The following is a 9,218-nucleotide window of genomic DNA, read 5'->3' on the forward strand; positions in this document are numbered from 1 at the left end:
GAAAAAACACTCTAACTTGCCCTCTCTCTCTCCAACTGCAAGCTACAAAATCTAAAAGAATCAGAAGTTCGAGACCCACCTCCATCTCTATTCTCGTTCTCAATTCTGAAGTTGCCCCCTCTCTCTCTGCAATTGCAAACTACAAAATCTAGCAGATCTGTGAACTTGCCCCCCTCTCTCTTTCAAGAACTATCTCAGCTCTGCGTTTTCCGGCGAACCCCACCTCTGTGTTTTCCGGCGAACCCAAAGCTTCGGCGCGTAGATCTGTCACTCCGGCGAGCTCTTGTGCGCTCTCGTCTGCCGATTCCGACGAACCCCACGTCTGCGTTTTTTTAACTAAATTTTTGTCTGATCCAAATTCTCAAATCTCTTGCAATTTTTTCAAATCTCTTGCGTAGACCATGATTATCAAATTAACTCCTAATAAAACATGAAATGGAAATGGAAATGGAAATGGAAAAGGAAAATGAACTGTGCATATCTCACTCTAAAATAACGAATTCTCTCCATTTTCGTAAAAACCCCATCCAGCTAATTCCTGTCCTCTTGCATACTTTAATGCACAAAAGACAATTATATATATATGTTATCTTAAATTTTAAAAAAAATGTTAGATAATATAGTATATGACTTATTATTATATAATATAATATATAATAAAATTTGTTTTTCTATATATATATATATATATATATATATATATCAAAATAGCTTGAATCCTCATTTTTTATATTTGTCCATCTGAAATTTAAAAAATTTAAATTTAAATGGAGAAAGAAAATAATTGTGACTTATTATTAGATAATATAATATATGATTAAATTTGTTTTTCTATTTTTAGTAAAAAGGTACTGAAGAAGCAAATTTTTTATTTACATGTTTTTATTGGTAATTTTTTAATTAAAAAAATCCAACACTCGTACTAATTTCATGCAATGAAATTTATTGGTAATATTTACAAGTTTTTATTGGTAATTTTTTAACAAAGGAAACCCAACAATTTTTTTTGGTAACTTATAGTTTTGGAATTTGTCACTTAAAAAATATATATATTTCATGATTTTTTTTTTAGTGATTTAGGTTACACTTTTATTCTTCCAAACATGTTTTGTTCTCATATTTCTTAGAATAATGTACATTACCAAACATGTTCTACCATATTTTTGTTTCAAAATTCTCAGAACAAATATGGAACACCAAATATGTTTTGTTCTCGTTTCAGAACATCACACTACATAACACTTGTTCTGTTCTAGACTAGAGCAATACACTACATCACACTACACTTCCCAAACGGGCCCTTAATTGTTGTATTTCTCAGATTATGTTTATGGTTATTTTGTTTTAAGGTAGTGATAGATGGACCGATAATTTTGACCAATTAGTTTAACAGAATACACATGGCAATTCAGGTAAGCAATTTTAACAATTTTAAAAAGGAATAAAATAAAATAAAATAAAATGAGAAACAATATACACATCTGCAGATTTATAAGCTAAGTTTTTCTCTTCTGATAGTTATCAAATCTCTCCCTCTTCATTTCGTCTTTTCAAACAATATTTCTTACCATCTTAACTTGAAGAAAGAAAGAACTTTTGATTTTTAAGGTACGGTTGTAACTTCATATCGATCGTATATCATATTCATATATATTTCTATATATTAGATCATATATGATTTTTTTTTTTTTGGAAGGTAAATATGTGTATTTATTTGTTTGATTATATTGTTCTTCACCTCTTTAAAAGATAAAAAAATAATAATAATAAAAGATGAATCCCATTTCACAAAGTATTAAGCACATGTAATGGTTTTCTCTATCTTGTGCTATCATCCAAGCTACGATTTACATACATTTTATCATCAATTTGATAACATGGAAGAGTTCTGTCTGATGCAACAATTGACCCAATGGCCAAACTCAATTGATCATCATCCAAGCTACGATGCCGACATCTTGCAAAAAAGTTTGTAAGAGGGAGTGTCGCCTCTCCCTTTCTCTCTCTAGGGCCTAACTCTTCGGCCCCAACACCACCAATGCAGTTTCATCGACACCAATTTCAACTACTTGCGCAGCTACTATATTTAGACAAAATACATGTATTGGATTGAGTAAATCAAATTAGGAACTTCAGAAGGTCAATTAGTGAATACAGTTGTAAAATTGCAGGTTACTTGGGGGTTCACCGTCGACACCACCTACTTCGTCTTCTCCATTCAGCTCGTCTTCGTCATCGTCACACCACCCACCAACACCAAACCCATCATCTCTGAAAAATCAACCACTGTAACCACTATCGCCGCCGTCCTCATCACTGCCCATCAACCCGAACAATCCATTTACCTTTCAAAAAAAAAAAACTTAGCCCCAAAAGATTTCATGATACCAAAATTTTCCCAAAAAAAAAAAAAAAATTGATGAAAGATTCAGTGTAATTCTAATTACAAGAGAGCTGCTACTACATCAACTCCGTCTTCTCAAGGAAGGTAGGCGAAAAGCAAAGTCTCCGCGCCTTTTCGAACTCCCCTTCCACCTTGGCTTTTAGGTATGAATTTTCGCTTTCTTTCGTTCTTTTATCCTTAGATGAAGAATATGAATGGTAGAGCGAACGATAAGACAAACCTATTGCTGCACCTAATTGTCGGACCCTTCATAAGCTTCAATAGTTTAGGGGGAATTTGATTTTGGTCAGAAAACTAGGGTTTGAAGAGGATTTAGATCGGGAATCTTAGAAAGAGAGGAGCAATGGTGGTTGTGGAGGAGAATGGCGGTGACAGTGGCGGAGGAGAGATTACTGGTTCAATCTCTGGCAACTCCAGATAGTTGTGGGGAAGGTCACTCACGTGGACGAACCAGCTTCAGAACAAACCCACTTCTTGCTTCTTTCCAGGTGAGTGAGATATTAGAGAGAGAAAATGAGAAGGAGAGAGAAGAGATGAAAGAGAAAGAGATGGAAGTTGTCTAGCTGGACATGTCACGTAGTTCTGCCAAAGTATTCGGTGAGACATTTCGGTTGAAATATCATTTTCCTTTGTTTTAAGTTTTCTTATATTACACCTAACTAAATTCTTAAGCTCTATTATTGAATTAAAGCTTATCTATTTATTTATTTCCATTTATATGGAATGAATATTTATGATTTGGACTTCTTATGATTAATTATTTTAAGTTTCTTTCACCATTCATATCATTATTTGTGATAGTTTAAAATTATTATAATTAATTTAATTTTGGATTATAATTTTTTTTTTAAAAAAAATTTTTGATTTTATATTTTTCATTAAATTAAATATATATGATACTTAGAATTTTACACATCCTAAACAAAGGAAATCTACTTTCTTATATATTTTTATTTGTGCAATCTTGATCAAATTTTTTGAAAGCAACAAAATGACATTCAAATTTAGGTTTTTTTATTTATATATATAAATTAATTAAAAAAAAAGTTGATAGTCTATTTTTTTCTTTAGTTTTAATTGATTTTTTTTTTTTTTTTCAAAAGAAGTCTATTTTTTGTTATCATGTGCACAATTGATTTGAGTGGGTCATAATAATTGTTTTTGTTTTCTTCTTTCTGAAGGAGTATCTTCTCTATTATTATTATTATTATTATTATTATTTTTTATTTTTTATTTTTTATTTTTTATTTTTTAACCCTGGCAATAAAAAAAGCCATATAGCATTTACAAAGTACAACCAAACGCAACAACACTATACATAAAGGCGTAGGACAGAGAACAAACAAAGCTCATATTTACACGGGCCATTGTGCTGGTCATTGATCAACTGTGGGCTCAAGACTTGTCTCATCTGATCAGCAAGCCCATATGATAACCCCACTATCCTAACCAAAACATTGTGTAGACGTGGCACCTCAAGGAACACACAAACTTTGACTAAAATACTACTGCAAGATGATTGCATTCCTTGGACTAAATAAAGCCAGCTGAATAAGGCCCAACTAAAGTTGTACGGAGCCTTTGGGCGTAGCTGAACACAACCATTGCGTATTCGATTAGGATTCAACCACTGCACTCTCAAATCATCTAGAAGATTCAACCCCAAACACTGAACTTGCTCAATATGCAAGTATGCCACAGACGTAAGCATGAGGTCATATGATGTGATCGCTAGCTGGCAATGGGAGGAATCCATACAACCTCGTCACTGGTGAATGGAATCGAAAAAACTCAACGAGGAAGAAGTCCAGCAGACCAGTAAAGAGGAGGGTTGGGATTCACCCTTGATTGTCGGAGGATGAAACGGAGAGGAAGGAGATGGTGCCAACTGATCACCATCAACTGATTTACCATCTGCACTAAGAACCCATCCTCAATCTCTGCGGTCAATTGAAAACCCATGCACCAAAATATTGTCAAGCAAATCAAAATATCTTGCAACACCCATCCACTGTCCATGATCTACGTCTACTGGGTGTATTACATCGCATATAACCAAATGACTCTTCATGGAAGACCACTGAGAATTGATCTGCTAATGTACAATGACCGAGAAGGACAAACATAGTAACCCAAATGCTACATAGGTTAAAAAGAAAAGTAGAAAGACAAGGTTAACAAAAGAAATTGGTCCAATACCTGGATCAAAAGGAAAAAGCTTCTGAACCACTGCAAAAAAACCTTGAAACCCACCAGAAGCTTAATTTTGCCACCAGCGGCGCACATGTACCGAGCCGACCACCCAAACTTGCAAGTCTTTCACAACACGGACCATAAACACAATGGACAGGAGAATTGATGTTTTCCATCCCAGAGAAAAAAACACTTCACTTTAATCAAAACTTTACTCTCCGAAGAACAAATAACCCCTATAGGTGAGAGGAAACCTCTATGTGTGAGAGGATAGGCACTCTATTCTACCTCCTCTCTGAAGGAGTATCTCAAAATTCCCAATTTCAGTTTATAATTTCTTAGCCTAATTGCAGTCCAGTTGTAAGTTTACCCAAAGTATGACTCAATTCGATAATTGAATCGTTTAGGCCCAGTCCAGTTTCCCAAATTTGGACCTAATTATATTTTTCATTGGTTCACCACTTTGAGCCTTATATATGATATGAGCCTGTTTGCCCATTTGACCATTACCCTTATTCCACAAAGAAGTATCACCCATGCTATTTTACCCATACCCTTGTGATTTGAGATTCTTTTTTTTCCTGGCAACAGAAGCCCTACAACATCTACAAAGAAACAAACCACCAAAATACAACCAAACCATAACAAAACAACCCAACAAAACACCTAGATAACAAAACCCACCAACAAAAGACCCAAAAGGATGGACAAACAAAGATCAGGTAGAATCTGTAACCCTAGGCTGAGTAGTCCCAACCAAAAGTGCCAACTGCGTAGCAAAAGACTTCGATGGAGAGGAATCGCAGTAACCAGAGTCCTCAAATTGTGTACCAAGATGAACATTACCTGCAACACCAAACGAAAATTGCTCAGTACAAATACCATCTGTGGAGGGAAAAAATCCCCCTTCCAATAAGAATCGTCCACGTCATCACACTACAAAATTACTCTAGGTATAGCAAGGGCCCAATCGGTGCCGAGCCCAAATTGGAGCAACCCAATCCAGAGCAAGCCCAGATAAAGTCTTGGCTCCCATATAGATTATAGACCCAGGCCATCCGGCCCACCTTCCAAGCCCAGACATCAGCAGCCCGGAACTCTAAGGGTGAACTCCAAGCCCATTAGCTGATTCATCTGGGTCAGCCCACATTCAGCCCAATCTTGGTTAAGGGAAGACTAGCCCTGCTAGGCCAAGGAATCACAAAGAGAGCAAGTTTTGAGCAAGGAAAATTCTGCATGGAAAGAATTGTAAAAAAGAAAGGATTGTAATTGTAAAGAAAGTCATACATGGAATGGATTGGAGGACAAGCCATGCGAATCCTACCATAATTCCACCACCTTATTTCTTATAAATAGAGGCTTAGACCTCCAATAAAATCATCGACCATTATATACTTATTCTGGGTTTTATTTTTTGCTTATTCTGAGTGAGTTGTATTTTTCTTTTTATTTGTTTTAATAGAGAGAAATTTTGCACCTACACTTGGGCACCGTCTGTGGGAAGCGTATAGAAAGATACTCCCACTTTTTGCTTCAAATTGTTTTTGTTTCCATGATCTGGAATGTCGAATGGAGAATTGACGGCGGCAGATCAACAGATGGAGTTAATGTAAAAGATACGAGAAGAGTTCTTGCACTAATTCAAAGTGCTTCGTCAGGTAAATGAAGCCAACGTAGCCCAAATTGTATTACTTCAACAGCAAAATGACACCCTTCAAACGGCCATGGCTCAGTTGACACCTCAGCCACCACCAGTTGACAGGGCTGCGCCTCCTCCCAACCAAAATGAGCCTTAGGTCAATGGGGTTCAGCTTAATGAAGTTCGGCCACCACCAGTTAACGGGGCTACGCTTCCTCCTAACCAAAATGAGCCTCAGGTCAATGGGGTTCGGCTTAGTGAAGTTCGGCCCACCGAAGTTCAGCAAGACCAGAGGGCAAGGTTCGTGGTGGTAGCTTCGGACAATCTTCCTCTTCGCACACAGGATGAACAAGCCGAATTCAGCCGTAAACTTACGGTATGGTCTAATAGTGTTCCAGATGGTGTAGGAGTAAAGGAGGCATTTGACGATAAGAGACTCCTGAGAGTTCAAACGCCTGTAGAGATGGTCAGGGAACATAAGAACTCTCGCATAAAGATTCCATTCACTAAAGATGTGTACCTTGTTGACAGACCTAAGAAATTCATTATGCCTTCTTTTACCCAGTTTAATGGTACGGGAGATCCTTCTCGGCACTTAGATCATTACGCGCAAAAGATGGCTTTGGATGATCACAATGACCCATAGATGTGCAAAGTTTTCCCTACCAGTCTAACGGGGGCTACGTTGGAGTGGTTCAGGAATAGGCCACACAAATCTATTCCAGACTACGAAACTCTATACATTATGTTCCTGGCGCAGTATTGCAGTAATAAGAAGCAAAAAAAGAGTATTGTTATCCTTTTCACTATAAGGCAAAAGAAGGGCGAAACATTACAAGACTTCTTGTCCAGATTTAATATGGAGGCTTCGAAAATAGTAGATTGCCATCCTGCTACTGCAATAGAAAAGTTCAAACTTGCAATGATTCAGGGAACCAAGTTCCATACATCTTTAGTTAAGTATTCCTTTCCAGACATGTAGACTCTTAATACTAGAGCATAGATCTACATTCGACTTGAGGAGAATGTAGCCCACCGAGCTCAACATGCCACCCTTGTTACGGTGGAGAACAAGCCTCAGGAAAGGGTTTCAAACTCAAAAGGCCGAATAAGCCAACACGCTTCGGCACCAGCCATTCAAATACCCAAAAAAGGCAAAGGACAGAGGAAAGGTTCACGTCTCTTCGCACAACCTTGGCTCGGTTATTCCAAGAGAATAAAATGAAGTTTGCATCCCCTCAGCCAATAAGGCAACCATTAGAACAGAGAGATAAGACCAAGCACTGCGCCTACCACAGAGATTATGGGCATACAATTAATGATTGCAGATCCCTTAGGTAGCAGGTGGAAAATATGATATTGAGAGGTGAATTGACAGACTACCTCACAACAAAGGAGTACGTGAAGCCTCAGGAGGTCAACCCTCGGAAAGTCGAAGGTAATCAAGTGAAGGTCATCTATGCAATACATGGAAGATCGGAGGATGATCAGGAGTTAGAGAAGGTTTATAGGTCTCGATTGAGAACAACCCATAAGCTAAGAAGGCTATCCTCAGTAAACGCTATTGCTTCGGGAAGCGTTAACATTGGGTTTGGTGATGGAGATCTATCTAGAGTTCAACTCCCCCATGACGATCCGTTGGTCATCAGTCTCTTGGTGGCGAATTGCATGATGAAGAGGGTTTTGATAGACCCGGGGAGCAGTGCCAACATCATCACAAAGGCGGTCTTTGAGCAGCTAGATATTCCGTTATCATCAATTCGGCCCACCTCCAGTGTGGGGTTCGATGGTACATAGGTGGACCCCCTTGGGGTAATTGACCTATCCGTAACCGCAGCAAAGAGGACACTAAAGGAAAACTTTGTCTTAACGGAGATCCACCCTTCCTATAATCTTATTATGGGAAGAGGTTGGATCCATCGAATGAACGGGGTTCCATCTACCCTTCATCAGGTGATGCGATGCTTGTCTCCGGATGGTAGAGAGGTTATTGACCTCAGAGGAGATCAAGTAGCTGCCAAAGAATGCTATATTGACACAAAATGAGGCAAAAAAGGTAACAAAATAGTCCCAACCGATCATACCTCCTGGAAGCATGTCCAAATAGCAATTACAGAATCCTCTGCCCAGGTATTTGAGAGTAGTGGATGAGGCTGAAGCTGAAAAGCCTACCGAGGAGTGTCTGGAAGCTGTCGAAGTAATCCTCGGCGATCCTCAGAAAATCACCTACATAGGTTTTTCCCCCACAGCCTAAGAAAAGGAAGCATTAATTGATGTCATTCGATGAAACGCAGATGCATTTGCTTGGGAGCATTCAAACATAGTGGGGATCAATCCTTCGGTCTCATGCCATAGCCTGAAGGTGGATCCGGCATACAAACCAGTCAAGCAGAAGCACAGAAGGTTCGCTCCAGAGCGCAACCAAATTATAGCTAAAGAGGTAAGCAAGTTACTTCAGGTAGGTTTCATCTGAGAGGTGTACTACCCACAATGGCTCTCCAATGTGGTGGTAGTTTAGAAGAAGAACAGAAAATGGAGGGTGTGCATAGATTTTACCAATCTTAACAAAGCCTACCCTAAAGACAGCTTTCCATTTCCCAAGATTAATCAGATGGTTGATGCCATTACTGGTTTTAAGAGGCTCACATTTCTTGATGCGTACTTCGGCTACAACCAAATTCCTATGAATCTGGAGGATGAAGAGAATACTGCTTTCATAACAGAGAAGGGCACCTACTGTTACAAAGTTATGCCCTTCGCGCTCAAGAATGCTGGAGCAACTTACCAGTGCCTTGTTAATAAGATCTTCAACAAGATGTTGGAAAAGACGGTCGAGGCCTATATCGACGATGTGGTGGTCAAAAGTGTGAAGAAGGAAGAACATCCTAGGCACCTCCAAGAGGTCTTTAACACTTTAAGAAAATATGGCATGAAACTAAATCCTTCGAAGTGCTCTTTCGCAGTTTCTTCAGGACAGTTCCT

The 9,218-nt window shown here is 38.5% G+C and overlaps 1 long non-coding RNA gene across 1 annotated transcript; it reads right to left on the reverse strand.

The window, feature by feature from the left end:
- Positions 1-1,764: 1,764 nt before the first annotated feature.
- On the reverse strand, positions 1,765-3,146 carry LOC132267352 (uncharacterized). The gene is made up of 2 exons (XR_009468984.1): positions 2,448-3,146; positions 1,765-2,345 (listed from the first exon to the last, which is right to left on the reverse strand). It is a non-coding gene; the product is annotated as an uncharacterized LOC132267352 (long non-coding RNA).
- Positions 3,147-9,218: the final 6,072 nt, after the last annotated feature.

This window comes from Cornus florida, unplaced genomic scaffold (genome assembly GCF_030987335.1).
Source record: "Cornus florida cultivar Cherokee Brave unplaced genomic scaffold, ASM3098733v1 CherokeeBrave_3.0.0_Hap2_Chr07, whole genome shotgun sequence".
NCBI classification, from domain to species: Eukaryota; Viridiplantae; Streptophyta; class Magnoliopsida; order Cornales; family Cornaceae; genus Cornus; species Cornus florida.